Here is a 14,101-nt window from a genome sequence, read left to right on the forward strand (position 1 = left end):
ACAATCAAAGGTAAGTACTAAGCCCACAGGGTACAAGATCCCCAGGAGTGCTAGATGACCCATATAGGTTTAGCTCTTAGTTGCGATTATTGTAATAATAGAAATGAGAGGCATAGGGACCAGGGGCAGTAAATTGAAGCTAAAGACACTGGTGACCCACAAGGATGTTAGGAAATACTTTTTAAGTCTCAGAGTGGTAAAATACATGGAAATAACTAAATGCGGGAATGTCAGAGGCAAATTCAGTATACCTGGAAAGGGTTTCGGGGGTCAATGCCCCCTTAGCCTGGTCGTGCGAACCACAGTACAGAGATTCAAGAGCAGGTATGACACGGGTCCCCCTCAAGAGAGATTCGTTGACGCTGGTGAGGGGCTCTTGATCTAGGGAATCGGAACTCTGCTCCAATTCCCTGAATTAAGCCTGAATAACTTCCATTCACCCCCACAGGCGCTGTACAGTCCTATGGGTTTAGCGCTTCCCCATTATAATAATAATAACGGGTCACAAGCCCAAGGACCAATAATAATGGCGATACTAGTTGAAAATACGGGGCCAGGAACCATGAATCGACCCCTGCAACCACAATTAGGCGAGTACACATATATTCACATAGTTTATGACCCTTGTAGGTTCACCGCTTCTTTTTGGTCATAAAAAAATAACATTCAGATAAATACATTATTTATACATCTAATAAAAAAATACTACATTTTACAGTGATTAATATCGATGTCAAAATCTGAGGTAAAAAGTCAGTGTTGGTTGTAGTGTCGTAGGAGACGGTTATTCTGATCTACAACTGTATATATACTGACGTAGGTATATTTACCTGGAGAGAGTTTCGGGGGTCAACGCCCCCGCGGCCCGGTCTGTGACCAGGCCTCCTGGTGGATCAGCGCCTGATCAACCAGGCTGTTGCTGCTGGCTGCACGCAAACCAACGTACGAGCCACAGCCCGGCTGATCAGGAACTGACTTTAGGTGCTTGTCCAGTGCCAGCTTGAAGACTGCCAGGGGTCTGTTGGTAATCCCCCTTATGTGTGCTGGGAGGCAGTTGAACAGTCTCGGTCCCCTGACACTTATTGTATGGTCTCTTAACGTGCTAGTGACACCCCTGCTTTTCATTGGGGGGATGGTGCATCGTCTGCCAAGTCTTTTGCTTTCGTAGTGAGTGATTTTCGTGTGCAAGTTCGGTACTAGTCCCTCTAGGATTTTCCAGGTGTATATAATCATGTATCTCTCCCACCTGCGTTCCAGGGAATACAGGTTTAGAAACCTCAAGCGCTCCCAGTAATTGAGGTGTTTTATCTCCGTTATGCGCGCCGTGAAAGTTCTCTGTACATTTTCTAGGTCGGCAATTTCACCTGCCTTGAAAGGTGCTGTTAGAGTGCAGCAATATTCCAGCCTAGATAGAACAAGTGACCTGAAGAGTGTCATCATGGGCTTGGCCTCCCTAGTTTTGAAGGTTCTCATTATCCATCCTGTCATTTTTCTAGCAGATGCGATTGATACAATGTTATGGTCCTTGAAGGTGAGATCCTCCGACATAATCACTCCCAGGTCTTTGACGTTGGTGTTTCGCTCTATTTTGTGGCCAGAATTTGTTTTGTACTCTGATGAAGATTTAATTTCCTCATGTTTACCATATCTGAGTAATTGAAATTTCTCATCGTTGAACTTCATATTGTTTTCTGCAGCCCACTGAAAGATTTGGTTGATGTCCGCCTGGAGCCTTGCAGTGTCTGCAATGGAAGACACTGTCATGCAGATTCGGGTGTCATCTGCAAAGGAAGACACGGTGCTGTGGCTGACATCCTTGTCTATGTCGGATATGAGGATGAGGAACAAGATGGGAGCTAGTACTGTGCCTTGTGGAACAGAGCTTTTCACCGTAGCTGCCTCGGACTTTACTCTGTTGACGACTACTCTCTGTGTTCTGTTAGTGAGGAAATTATAGATCCATCGACCAACTTTTCCGGTTATTCCTTTAGCGCGCATTTTGTGCGCTATTACGCCATGGTCACACTTGTCGAAGGCTTTTGCAAAGTCTGTATATATTACATCTGCATTCTTTTTGTCTTCTAGTGCATTTAGGACCTTGTCGTAGTGATCCAGTAGTTGAGACAGACAGGAGCGACCTGTTCTAAACCCATGTTGCCCTGGGTTGTGTAACTGATGGGTTTCTAGATGGGTGGTGATCTTGCTTCTTAGGACCCTTTCAAAGATTTTTATGATATGGGATGTTAGTGCTATTGGTCTGTAGTTCTTTGCTGTTGCTTTACTGCCCCCTTTGTGGAGTGGGGCTATGTCTGTTGTTTTTAGTAACTGAGGGACGACCCCCGTGTCCATGCTCCCTCTCCATAGGATGGAAAAGGCTCGTGATAGGGGCTTCTTGCAGTTCTTGATGAACACAGAGTTCCATGAGTCTGGCCCTGGGGCAGAGTGCATGGGCATGTCATTTATCGCCTGTTCGAAGTCATTTGGCGTCAGGATAACATCGGATAGGCTTGTGTTAATCAAATTTTGTGGCTCTCTCATAAAAAATTCATTTTGATCTTCGACTCTCAGTCTGGTTAGCGGCTTGCTAAAAACTGAGTCATATTGGGACTTGAGTAGCTCACTCATTTCCTTGCTGTCATCTGTGTAGGACCCATCTTGTTTAAGTAGGGGCCCAATACTGGACGTTGTTCTCGATTTTGATTTGGCATAGGAGAAGAAATACTTTGGGTTTCTTTCGATTTCATTTATGGCTTTTAGTTCTTCCCGCGATTCCTGACTCCTAAAGGATTCTTTTAGCTTAAGTTCGATGCTTGCTATTTCTCTGACCAGTGTCTCCCTGCGCATTTCTGATATATTGACCTCTTTTAGCCGCTCTGTTATTCTTTTCCGTCGCCTGTAAAGGGAGCGCCTGTCTCTTTCTATTTTACATCTACTCCTCCTTTTTCTTAGAGGAATAAGCCTTGTGCATACATCGAGTGCCACCGAGTTAATCTGTTCTAGGCATAAGTTTGGGTCTGTGTTGCTTAGTATATCTTCCCAGCTTATATCGGTTAGGACTTGGTTTACTTGGTCCCACTTTATGTTTTTGTTATTGAAGTTGAATTTGGTGAATGCTCCCTCGTGACTAGTCTCATTTTGTCGGTCTGGGGCTCCACGCATACATGTCTGAACCTCAATTATGTTGTGATCTGAGTATATTGTTTTTGATATGGTGACATTTCTTATCAGATCATCATTGTTAGTGAAGATGAGGTCTAGTGTATTCTCCAGTCTAGTAGGCTCTATTATTTGCTGGTTTAAATTGAATTTTGTGCAGAGATTTAAAAGCTCGTGTGAGTGTGAGTTTTCATCAGAGCTGCCTCCTGGTGTTATTACTGCAACAATATTATTTGCTATATTCCTCCATTTTAGGTGCCTTAAGTTGAAATCCCCCAGGAGCAAGATGTTGGGTGCAGGAGCTGGAAGATTTTCCAGACAGTGGTCAATTTTTAACAGCTGTTCCTGGAATTGCTGGGATGTTGCATCCGGAGGCTTGTAGACTACCACAATGACTAGGTTTTGGTTCTCGACCTTTACTGCTAAAACTTCCACTACGTCATTTGAGGCATTAAGCAGTTCTGTGCAAACAAGTGACTCTGCAATGTACAGGCCAACCCCCCCCTTTTGCCTGTTCACTCTGTCACATCTGTATAGGTTGTAACCTGGGATCCATATTTCGTTGTCCAAGTGATCCTTTATGTGGGTCTCAGTGAAAGCCGCGAACATTGCCTTTGCCTCTGCAAGCAGTCCACGGATGAAAGGTATTTTGTTGTTTATTGCTGGCTTTAGACCCTGTATATTTGCAAAGAAGAATGTTATCGGACTGGTGGTATTGTTGGTACTGGGGGGGGGATTTTTTTTCCGGCATTAGTATCTGTATCTGTTGGTTTGGAGTGGAGGCCATCGACTGTGGTTCCACTCCAGGAATGACTGGATTTGGTGTACGATTTCTGCCATTTCCTGCCAGTTTTTTTTCCTTCCTGGTACTAAAAAACCTCTCCCTCTTGAGTGTCTGTGGCTACCCAGGTTTTCCCATGGCCTGGATGTTTTGTATCTTTTTGTCCCCTTTAGATGGTATGCCTGGCAATTTAAGTTATAGCACAGTCTTTCCTGTACTGAAGAGGTACACATTTCAGGGTGAAAAAGCTTACAGGAAGGGAGTTTGCATTTTCCTGTTGTCATATGGGCATGACATTTTCTAGGGTGGTCATAGTTGCATGTCCCATCTGTTTTTCCAGATTTCCCATGCCAGCAGATACCAAGTGCATAGTATGTGCACAGGCTTGGTTTCCGTTTGCCTTGGGTTTCTGTGACTGTATTCCCTGTTGGTGCATGTTTCCCTGTCTTATTCCTATCCTCCTTAGCACCAACAATGGAGCTCCCACCAGTTGTTTTTGGTAATTTATCCTCACTATTGCTATTGGAGTCCTCTTGTTTGCTATTTCCTGCGGTATTTCTGGTTTGCAATATTGGTTTTATCTTATCTTTGACTACACTTGTTTCCCTACTATGGCTCCTGTCCTCTATGAGGTCATTTATATGTATTCCTTCCTGCGTATAATTCCCGACTACCTGGACAAAATCTCCAGCTTCACCATTACTGTCTCCCAGGACAATATCTCCAACTTCACCATTTCTGTCTCCCAGGACAGCACCTCCAGCTTCACCATTACTGTCTCCCAGGACAGCACTATCAGCCCCACATTTACTGACTACCAGGACATCACCTCCAGCCTTACAGTTTGTGACTACATGGCCAGTATCAAGGGCAGTACCATTCAGCCCGGACTTTTTATGTTCCCATCTGTTGTAGAAAGCTTCCAGGTTTTCTATGAAAGCAGCTTTGATGTTATCCTCTTTTAATACCCTTGTGATTTTAGTCCACAGATTTTCCTCATTTGGGCATACCCAAAAACACTTCTCTGTTTTAATACTGCTTGTAGCTAGTTCTGGGATATCTGCACAAGGAGCGTGACACCAATTTCCACAAAAATGACAATTTATCCATGTATTCCCTATTATTTTATGCATTATAGAGTTCTTGATGTTAATGTAGAGGTGATTTGTAGACTTAAATTGATTTTTATATTGTCGATTGACCTCCAACCCGGCACTGACACTGTGGTTGACCACTAGGTTTGTTGATGGGGCTCTTGATCCAAGGGTGGTGAATGGCTCTTGATCCAAGGCTCTCAAGGGTGGTGAATGGCTCTTGATCCAAGGCTCTCAAGGGTGGTGAATGGCTCTTGATCCAAGGCTCTCAAGGGTGGTGAATGGCTCTTGATCCAAGGCTCTCAAGGGTGGTGAATGGCTCTTGATCCAAGGCTCTCAAGGGTGGTGAATGGCTCTTGTTCCGAGGCTCTCAAGGGTGGTGAATGGCTCTTGATCCAAGGCTCTCAAGGGTGGTGAATGGCTCTTGTTCCAAGGCTCTCAAGGCTGGTGAATGACTCTTGATCCAAGGCTCTCAAGGCTGGTGAATGGCTCTTGATCCAAGGCTCTCAGGGCTGGTGAATGGCTCTTGATCCAAGGCTGGTGAATGGCTCTTGTTCCAAGGCCCTCAAGGCTGGTGAATGGCTCTTGATCCACGGCTCTCAAGGCTGGTGAATGGCTCTTGATCCAAGGCTCTCAGGGCTGGTGAATGGCTCTTGATCCAAGGCTGGTGAATGGCTCTTGTTCCAAGGCTCTCAAGGCTGGTGAATGGCTCTTGATCCAAGGCTCTCAAGGCTGGTGAATGGCTCTTGATCCAAGGCTCTCAGGGCTGGTGAATGGCTCTTGATCCAAGGCTTTCAAGGCTGGTGAATGGCTCTTGTTCCAAGGCTCTCAAGGCTGGTGAATGGCTCTTGATCCAAGGCTCTCAAGGCTGGTGAATGGCTCTTGATCCAAGGCTCTCAGGGCTGGTGAATGGCTCTTGATCCAAGGCTGGTGAATGGCTCTTGTTCCAAGGCTCTCAAGGCTGGTGAATGGCTCTTGATCCAAGGCTCTCAGGGCTGGTGAATGGCTCTTGATCCAAGGCTTTCAAGGCTGGTGAATGGCTCTTGTTCCAAGGCTCTCAAGGCTGGTGAATGGCTCTTGATCCAAGGCTCTCAGGGCTGGTGAATGGCTCTTGATCCAAGGCTGGTGAATGGCTCTTGTTCCAAGGCTCTCAAGGCTGGTGAATGGCTCTTGATCCAAGGCTGGTGAATGGCTCTTGATCCAAGGCTGGTGAATGGCTCTTGATCCAAGGCTCTCAAGGCTGGTGAATGGCTCTTGATCCAAGGCTCTCAAGGCTGGTGAATGGCTCTTGATCCAAGGCTCTCAAGGCTTGTGAATGGCTCTTGATCCAAGGCTCTCAAGGGTGGTGAATGGCTCTTGTTCCAAGGCTCTCAAGGCTGGTGAATGGCTCTTGATCCAAGGCTCTCAAGGCTGGTGAATGGCTCTTGATCCAAGGCTCTTAAGGCTGGTGAATGGCTCTTGATCCAAGGCTCTCAAGGCTGGTGAATGGCTCTTGATCCAAGGCTCTCAAGGCTGGTGAATGGCTCTTGTTCCAAGGCTCTCAAGGCTGGTGAATGGCTCTTGATCCAAGGCTCTCAAGGCTGGTGAATGGCTCTTGTTCCAAGGCTCTCAAGGCTGGTGAATGGCTCTTGTTCCAAGGCTCTCAAGGCTGGTGAATGGCTCTTGATCCAAGGCTGGTGAATGACTCTTTGTTCCATGGCTCTCAAGGCTGGTGAATGGCTCTTGATCCAAGGCTCTCAAGGCTGGTGAATGGCTCTTGTTCCAAGGCTCTCAAGGCTGGTGAATGGCTCTTCATCCAAGGAACTTGACCTATCTTACCCTTCCTGGGATCAAACCCGATTAAAAAAACTATAATTATTTCTCTGTTAATATTATAATTTGGGGTTTACATATTATAAGATATTATTACATATAAAATATTTATTATAAAAAGCCACTGGTAGGCCTAGGCATTTCGGGCGCTATACGACTCATAAGAGTTTAGCTCTTTCTCGTTAAGGCCGCAACTCCACTCAGACTTCAGAAATAATGTTATTGTTGTTTTTTGTCTTAAAATAAATAGTGTTCGATACTACAGTTTAAATAAGACACAGGTATAACATTTTGGAATGTTTATTCTGCAAACTTTTCACCAGCCAGTGACTTGTAATTATATATTTATTATTATTATTATTATTATACTACCAGTACATGTACAAGGTATACAGACCATAGTTGACATCACTTGTTATGCTGAGCATTTCCCGAAAATTAGGTCAGTTTTGTCCCAGGATGTGAGCCACACCAGTCCACTAACACCCAGGATGTGACCCACACCAGTCCGCTAACACCCAGGATGTGACCCACACTAGTCCACTAACACCCAGGATGTGACCCACACCAGTCCACTAACACCCAGGATGTGACCCACACCAGTCCACTAACACCCAGGATGTGACCCACACCAGTCCACTAACACCCAGGATGTGACCCACACCAGTCCACTAACACCCAGGATGTGACCCACACCAGTCCACTAACACCCAGGATGTGACCCACACCAGTCCAGTAACACCCAGGATGCGACCCACACCAGTCAACTAACACTCAGGATGTGACCCACACCAGTCCACTAACACCCAGGATGTGACCCACACCAGTCCACTAACACCCAGGATGTGACCCACACCAGTCCACTAACACCCAGGATGTGACCCACACCAGTCCACTAACACCCAGGATGCGACCCACACCAGTCCACTAACACCCAGGGTGTGACCCACACCAGTCCACTAGCACTCAGGATGTGACCCACACCAGTCCACTAACACCCAGGATGTGACCTACACCAGTCCACTAACACCCAGGATGTGACCCACACCAGTCCACTAACACCCAGGATGTGACCCACACCAGTCCACTAACACCCAGGTTGCGACCCACACCAGTTCACTAACACCCAGGATGTGACCCACACCAGTCCACTAACACCCAGGATGTGACCCACACCAGTCCACTAACACCCAGGATGTGACCCACACCAGTCCACTAACACCCAGGATGTGACCCACACCAGTCCACTAACACCCAGGATGTGACCCACACCAGTCCACTAACACCCAGGATGTGACCCACACCAGTCCACTAACACCCAGGATGCGACCCACACCAGTCAACTAACACCCAGGATGTGACCCACACCAGTCCACTAACACCCAGGATGTGACCCACACCAGTCCACTAACGCCCAGGATGTGACGCACACCAGCCCACTAACACCCAGGATGTGACCCACACCAGTCCACTAACACCCAGGATGCAACCCACACCAGTCCACTAACACCCAGGATGTGACCCACACCAGTCCACTAGCACTCAGGATGTGACCCACACCAGTCCACTAACACCCAGGATGTGACCCACACCAGTCCACTAACACCCAGGATGTGACCCACACCAGTCCACTAACACCCAGGATGTGACCCACACCAGTCCACTAACACCCAGGTTGCGACCCACACCAGTTCACTAACACCCAGGATGTGACCCACACCAGTCCACTAAAACCCAGGATGTGACCCACACCAGTCCACTAACACCCAGGATGTGACCCACACCAGTCCACTAACACCAAGGTTGCGACCCACACCAGTTCACTAACACCCAGGATGTGACCCACACCAGTCCACTAAAACCCAGGATGCGACCCACACCAGTCCACTAACACCCAGGATGCCACCCACACCAGTCCACTAACACCCAGGATGCCACCCACACCAGTCCACTAACACCCAGGATGCCACCCACACCAGTCCACTAACACCCAGGATGCCACCCACACCAGTCCACTAACACCCAGGATGCCACCCACACCAGTCCACTAACACCCAGGATGCGACCCACACCAGTCCACTAACACCCAGGATGCCACCCACACCAGTCCACTAACACCCAGGATGCGACCCACACCAGTCCACTAACACCCAGGATGCGACCCACACCAGTCCACTAACACCCAGGATGTGACCCACACCAGTCCACTAACACCCAGGATGCGACCCACACCAGTCCACTAACACCCAGGATGCGACCCACACCAGTCCACTAACACCCAGGATGCGACCCACACCAGTCCACTAACACCCAGGATTAGACCCACACCAGTCCACTAACACCCAGGATGCCACCCACACCAGTCCACTAACACCCAGGATGCCACCCACACCAGTCCACTAACACCCAGGATGCCTCCCACACCAGTCCACTAACACCCAGGATGCCACCCACACCAGTCCACTAACACCCAGGATGTGACCCACACCAGTCCACTAACACCCAGGATGTGACCCACACCAGTCCACTAACACCCAGGATGCCACCCACACCAGTCCACTAACACCCAGGATGTGACCCACACCAGTCCACTAACACCCAGGATGTGACTCACACCAGTCCACTAACACCCAGGATGCCACCCACACCAGTCCACTAACACCCAGGATGCCACCCACACCAGTCCACTAACACCCAGGATGCCACCCACACCAGTCCACTAACACCCAGGATGTGACCCACACCAGTCCACTAACACCCAGGATGTGACCCACACCAGTCCACTAACACCCAGGATGCCACCCACACCAGTCCACTAACACCCAGGATGTGACCCACACCAGTCCACTAACACCCAGGATGTGACCCACACCAGTCCACTAACACCCAGGATGTGACCCACACCAGTCCACTAACACCCAGGATGTGACCCACACCAGTCCACTAACACCCAGGATGCCACCCACACCAGTCCACTAACACCCAGGATGCCACCCACACCAGTCCACTAACACCCAGGATGCCACCCACACCAGTCCACTAACACCCAGGATGCCACCCACACCAGTCCACTAACACCCAGGTACCCATTGCAAAATAATGGGTGAACAGGGACAGCAGGTGTCTTATGGAAACACGTCCTAATATTTTCCAGCCGTACCGAAGATTCGAACTCCGGACCTCAGTTTGTGAGCTGTCATCTATACGAATTAAATTTAAGTCATAATATATACTGATTATTGTTATTAAATAGTAATAGACAGATTGTATCTATCATAGCAAAAACAAGGAATAACAGCCACTGGTGTTTACCTGGAGTTTACCGGGAGAGAGTTCCGGGGGTCAACGCCCCCGCGGCCCGGTCTGTGACCAGACCTTCTGGTGGATCAGAGCCTGATGAACCAGGCTGTTACTGTTGGCTGCACGCAAACCAACGTACGAGCCACAGCCCGGCTGGTCAGGAACCGACTTTAGGTGCTTGTCCAGTGCCAGCTTGAAGACTGCCAGGGGTCTGTTGGTAATCCCCCTTATGTATGCTGGGAGGCAGTTGAACAGTCTCGGGCCCCTGACACTTATTGTATGGTCTCTTAACGTGCTAGTAACACCCCTGCTTTTCATTGGGGGGATGTTGCATCGTCTGCCAAGTCTTTTGCTTTCGTAGTGAGTGATTTTCGTGTGCAAGTTCGGTACTAGTCCCTCTAGGATTTTCCAGGTGTATATAATCATGTATCTCTCCCACCTGCGTTCCAGGGAATACAGGTTCAGGAACCTCAAGCGCTCCCAGTAATTGAGGTGTTTTATCTCCGTTATGCGCGCCGTGAAGGTTCTCTGTACATTTTCTAGGTCAGCAATTTCACCTGCCTTGAAAGGTGCTGTTAGTGTGCAGCAATATTCCAGCCTAGATAGAACAAGTGACCTGAAGAGTGTCATCATGGGCTTGGCCTCCCTAGTTTTGAAGGTTCTCATTATCCATCCTGTCATTTTTCTAGCAGATGCGATCGATACAATGTTATGGTCCTTGAAGGTGAGATCCTCCGACATGATCACTCCCAGGTCTTTGACGTTGGTGTTTCGCTCTATTTTGTGGCCAGAATTTGTTTTGTACTCTGATGAAGATTTAATTTCCTCGTGTTTACCATATCTGAGTAATTGAAATTTCTCATCGTTGAACTTCATATTGTTTTCTGCAGCCCACTGAAAGATTTGGTTGATGTCCGCCTGGAGCCTTGCAGTGTTTGCAATGGAAGACACTGTCATGCAGTGTAGTGAAAGAAGGTAATGATTATTGCAAATATAATCTGGCTGGTGCTTTCTTACCAGATAATTGAAAAAAAAAATAATTCTACCTTTCGGTCAATCTAGCGCCTTTGCAGGGCGGTCCCTTGATGCCGGGGAAAGTCCCTTGATGCCGGGGAAGGTCCCTTGATGCCGGGGAAGGTCCCTTGATGCCGGGGAAGGTCCCTTGATGCCGGGGAAGATCCGTAGATGCCGGGGAAGGGCCGTTGATGCCGGGGAAGGTCCGTTGATGCCTGGGAAGGTCCCTTGATGCAGGGGAAGGTCCCTTGATGCCTGGGAAGGTCCCTTGATGCCGGGGAAGGTCCCTTGATGCCGGGGAAGGTCCCTTGATGCCGGGGAAGGTACCTTGATGCAGGGGAAGGTCCCTTGATGCCGGAGAAGGTCCCTTGATGCCGGGGAAGGTCCCTTGATACCGGGGAAGGTCTATTGATTCATATTAATAATAGAGTAAGATATAAATATTGGTCAATTAGCACAGTTTACCTGTCTAGTGTTAAGTAGTCTTGAAGTATTAGGTTAAGTCTGCCCGAAATGCTTCAGCATTATAGTGCCTTTCTTTGTACCAATCAAATTATGAAATGTAAACACACAGTGTAACCTTTGTAAACAAATAAACTTTTGTATTTGTATTAAGATTAGGACACCAATGGAAATAAGTCACTGACCTTTTTTTTTTTGGGGGGGGGGGAGGTTATCCAAGGTTGTTTACACATATGGTGTTATGTATGATAATATATGTAACTGTATTTGTGTATACCTGAATAAACATACTTAGCTAAGGTTGGTCAATAAACAGAACAAGTGCTTCCTGACTCTGGTCTTGGTCATATGATTACCCACAGCTGGAGCTTTTGGTCATCTGACCGAGGACTTCCGCTGGCTTACCCCTCCACTTCTTTAAGAATTATGGTTATGATAATTATTTTGTCTTGATTCAGCCCTTGTGGTTTAGCGCTTCTTTATTATTATAATAATAATTGTCTTGATTCAAGGAACTGGAGCTTCATGTGGACAAATATGATAGTACGGTATAAAGCTTAGTAATTGATTCCAACATCCCATAACGGAGATAAAACACCTCAATTACTGGGAGCGCTTGAGGTTCCTGAACCTGTATTCCCTGGAACGCAGGCGGGAGAGATACATGATTATATACACCTGGAAAATCCTAGAGGGACTAGTACCGAACTTGCACACGAAAATCACTCGCTACGAAAGCAAAAGACTTGGCAGACGATGCAACATCCCCCCAATGAAAAGCAGAGGTGTCACTAGCACGTTAAGAGACCATACAATAAGTGTCAGGGGCCCGAGACTGTTCAACTGCCTCCCAGCATACATAAGGGGGATTACCAACAGACCCCTGGCAGTCTTCAAGCTGGCACTGGACAAGCACCTAAAGTCGGTTCCTGACCAGCCGGGCTGTGGCTCGTACGTTGGTTTGCGTGCAGCCAGCAGCAACAGCCTGGTTGATCAGGCTCTGATCCACCAGGAGGCCTGGTCACAGAACGGGCCGCGGGGGCGTTGACCCCCGGAACTCTCTCCAGGTAAACTCTAGGTACATAACTGGTCCAGGGACTGGACTCCAAAGTTTTGATAGCTGAGCAAATTACAGAGGTAATGAGCTCACAATTTACAAAGGTAATGAACTCACAATTTACAAAGGTAATGAACTCACAATTTACAAAGGCAATGAACTCCAGGTAGGTCTAGTCACAATCATGACAAGTTACAAAGGTATTTATAGATTACAGAGGTACGTAATGGGTCCAGGGACTGGGCCCCCAAAGTTTTGATAGCTGAACTAGGTAAAGGTAATGAACTCACAAGTTACAAAGGTAATGAACCCTGTAAGAATGGTTACTTACGTTTATACATGGGTACAATCATGAACGAATTATAGAGTAATGAGCAATTCACACTTCCACACACGGCCACAATTGTAATGAGTTATTGTACCTTTCCAACTTGACATATTTTACATTATTATCCCCTTAAGGTCAGTTCCTTGACTCCAGTAAGGGGCTTTTGATCCAAAAAATTGTATTTGCTCTCCCCTTCCTCGGATTGAACCTTATTTCCTGCCATTCCTCCAGGTGTTGTATTGCCTCTACGAGTTTAGTGCTCCTCCATGAATATACTAATCTACAGTGTGAGTCTGTATATGTAATCTCACGATGATTTCTGTGGTTTTTGTTAGATTTAAGAGAGTTACCCAGTTTTGTCTCGTTTTTTATGAGAGGCAAACTTGCCTGATTACGTTTTCTGTGAATATTTGAAGGTTAACTATGGCAATTACAAATGAATTAAGATTGTATTTAATAATAATAACAATGTTTATTTCAGCATGATACAATGTTTGTACAAAGAATAAAGACATTTAGGTGTACATGCAAAAAGCCCCTATATATACAAAGCATTTCGGGCAAACTTAAGATTAACAAGGCCTAATAAGTAAGTTTATTTAGGTACAGGTACACAAATACAGTTAGCATGCATAGTAACAGTGAGTAAATTATCTAGGGTAACCCCTCAAAAAAGTCAGACTAAATAACTTATTTACACTGGGGTTCTCATACATAATTCGAATCTTTTACAGGGCTTGGTCCCAAATCTGCACACTGCATAACAACATACTGGAGTGAGAAATATGACTCAAGAAATCGTAATGACACGATTGCAAACAAACCATACCCCCGGCCGGGATTGAACCCGCGGTCATAGTCTCAAAACTCCAGCCCGTCGCGTTAGCCACTAGACCAGCTAGCCACAATAAGATTCATCCAACTAGGTATATTTCTACACCAGGATGAATCTTATTGTGGCTAGCTGGTCTAGTGGCTAACGCGACGGGCTGGAGTTTTGAGACTCTATGACCGCGGGTTCAATCCCGGCCGGGGGTATGGTTTGGAGTGAGAAATATGGGAGGAAGTGTAAAATAAACCCAGTGAGGAGCAGGGGT

General features: G+C 47.1%; 1 protein-coding gene across 1 annotated transcript in view; it reads left to right on the top strand.

The window, feature by feature from the left end:
- The first annotated feature begins 788 nt into the window (after positions 1 to 788).
- The window catches only part of LOC128684938 (hemicentin-2), a 152,341-nt gene continuing 139,028 nt past the window's right edge, over positions 789 to 14,101 (top strand). Inside the window, exon 1 of the mRNA XM_053771306.2 lies at positions 789 to 816. The gene's annotated coding sequence lies outside the window, so the exon portion shown is untranslated. The remainder of the gene's footprint in view (positions 817 to 14,101) is intronic.

The sequence above is a fragment of the Cherax quadricarinatus genome, chromosome 5 (genome assembly GCF_038502225.1).
Source record: "Cherax quadricarinatus isolate ZL_2023a chromosome 5, ASM3850222v1, whole genome shotgun sequence".
NCBI classification, from domain to species: Eukaryota; Metazoa; Arthropoda; class Malacostraca; order Decapoda; family Parastacidae; genus Cherax; species Cherax quadricarinatus.